The sequence below is a fragment of the Asparagus officinalis genome, chromosome 6, assembly GCF_001876935.1.
Source record: "Asparagus officinalis chromosome 6, Aspof.V1, whole genome shotgun sequence".
Lineage (NCBI taxonomy): Eukaryota > Viridiplantae > Streptophyta > Magnoliopsida > Asparagales > Asparagaceae > Asparagus > Asparagus officinalis.
Window position 1 is genome coordinate 59,260,744 of NC_033799.1, and position 2,999 is coordinate 59,263,742.

The following is a 2,999-nucleotide window of genomic DNA, read 5'->3' on the forward strand; positions in this document are numbered from 1 at the left end:
AGCAATTCCATTAGATTGTGGAGAATACGGAGCAGTAGTTTCAGCAATGATTCCATGATCCTTGAAGTATGCCTCTGACTCCTTAGATTCGGTACTCTCCTTCTCTGTCACTCCTGAGTCTTTTCACTTGAAGTCCAAGTTGCTTCTCCACTCGATTCCGAAACTCGACAAACTTGTTGAATGCTTTATCTTTAGATTTTAGCAAGTAGATGTGGTAGAAGTGAGAGTGGTCATCAATGAAGGTGATGAAGTACTTCATGCCGCCTCGAGTGACGAAGCTCTTGAAATCATAAGTATCTGAGTGAATCAGATCCAATAGGTTGGTGCTCCTTGTGACACTTGGAAATGGCTTTCTTGTCAGCTTTGCTTGTGCGCAAACTCACACTTCTTAGGTTTGTTACCCCTACATTTTGGAAGTAATCATAATTTCTTCATGCTAGATAACTTTCTATAATTTACATGTCCTAGCCTATTATGCCATAATACAGAGGAGTAAGAAGAAGAGGATACTTCATTTATAACTGAGTTGGGTACAATAGTACTGATCTTATACATACCATTAGTACAATATACATTGCCAAAATATATTTTCTTAAAAGATAACACAACATTTCCTCCTTGGAAATCTAGCCTCATACTGGCGTCACACAACAGGCTTCCAGAGACTAAGTTTTTGGCAATTGAGGGAACATGTTTCACATCCTTCAATGTGAGAATCTTCCCTGAAGAAAGAGTCAGCACCACAGTCCCAGTTCCAAGAACAGGAACCACGGATCGATCTGCCATTGATACGTTCTCTTTGACAGTAACATAGGAAGAGAACAAATCACTGTTGGAGCAGACATGACAGGTAGCACCTGTATCTAACCACCAAGCAGAGACGTTGTTGGGAGTTGCCACTTGAAAGAGCATAACCACACAATTGTCAAGTTGATTAACATTGTGTGTTATTCTCTTCTTTGAGTGCTTTGTAATCCTTGGCAAAATGCCCTTGCTTCCCACAGTTGAAGCATTTGCCACTCTTCTTGAAATCTTTCTTCGGAACATTCAGGTTCTTCGGATTATGATTCTTCTTTTTGTTAAAAGACTTCTATTTCTTAGAAGAAGAACTGGTACCCTTCTCAGAGTTAGTAGCCATCATATTAGCAAACGCTTTCTGCTTAGCTAGGAGCTCATTCTTCGTGCGAGTCCGAATCTCGTCTTCGATCCGAATGAACTTCTTCAAATCAGACAAAGTCACTTGTCTTTTCCTTCTTTGAATGTCCGTGGAGAACGACATCCAAGATGGAGGATGCATGTTGACAATTGCTCCGGAAATAAATGTTTGGCAAAGATTAATCTTTTCATCCTTCAGCTTCATAACAAGCTTTTCGAGCTCTTTGACTTGAGGCAAAACCTCAGTATCATCTTCGAATTTGAAGTCCAAAAACTTACTAATGATATGAGACTTGGAAAGCTTCTCCTCATCCTTGTATTGCTCCTCCAGAGCATTTCAAATTTCCTTTGCAGAGGGTTTGTTGGTGTAAGCATCTACCAGATGATCAGCCAGGCAGTTAATGAGATAACTCCTGCAGAAATGATCATCTTTAGCCCAAGAGGCTTTAAACTGTGAGTCTTCTTCAAAGTTAGGTTTCTCCTCAGATAGTAGATTTTTAGGAGTTGCATCCAAAAAATCACTTTTCGACATAATGTGTTAAAGTTAGATCCATCAAAGTTTTCTAACTTGAGACAGTCCACTCCAAGAGTCCTCGCAGGATCCATTAGTAGATCTAAAATATTGCTTTAAGATTGTTAAAAATTATGGTTAAATCTGAAATTAAACAGAGGAATTTAGATGTGCTGTTATTTTAATTTTTTTCAATTAACTACTGTGCGTTTGTAAAATGCTATGCTTAAAGCAATATTTGGCCTACTCTAGTGTAAGGATCCCAAGGTCAAACTGCTTTCAGGAATAGCAGTACAGTACTCTGGTGTGCACCAACCCAGTACTATCAAGATCTCCTCGATCTATAAGACCTTTTGGTCAAGGCAAAAGATCTCCTCGATCTCAGAACCTTTCGGTTCAAAACCTTTCGGTTTCAGGGTTCCCGCGGGAACAGTTTCTACAGCAACAGCACTACAACAGCAAAAAATGTCGATCCGACGTTCGTTTTCCAAGCTCGCGTGTGTATACCGATGTTCGTATTGTACGCTCATGAGAGAGAGTTCATAAGCTGCCCAAGGGCACTATTTATAGGCCTCTAAGGCCAGCTCAAGAGTCACTCACAATTAATGTGATTGTTACAATTCTTAATGGAAATTAAGATTATAATATCAATGCATTATGAACTTAAAAGCTGTTGTAACTACTGCGTGTAGTAACTCCTGAATACGAGGCAATCAATGGACGCGTTGCTATGAAACACGAGGGTCACGACTCAGCAAATTAGACGAACCTCGTTTGACAAACGAACCTTGTCATACAGGCGAACCTCGTATGACAGACGAACCTCGTCAAATAGGTGAACCTCGTATGACAGACGAACCTCGTCGAACGACCGAACATCGTCAAACAGGCGAACCTCATATGACAGAAGAGCATCGTCGAACGAGCGAACCTCGTCAAACAGGTGAACCTCGTATGACAGACGAACCTCGTCAAATAGCTAAACCTTGTATGATGAGCAAACCTCGTCTAATCTTATGAATCAGACGAACCTCGTCTGACTTCGAGAATGTTAGGATCACACCCTCGTACGAATACGTACCTCGTCTGCATGCTGTGAAGCAGCTTGCGAGGCAACCTTCGTACGCCTAACAAAGCGCCACTTAGCGCCTCAGCCTGATTAGCCCCGATCCCCGACCCATTGGCCCTCGGCCCACGACCCATGACCCACTTGAACTTAAGAGGGATTAATTCAAATAAAATACTTATCGGCTTGCCGTTAGCAAGCCTCGAGCAAGGGACCTTTTGAAACACCAAAACATAAACTTTCCACTAGGCTACTAAGCATTTATAA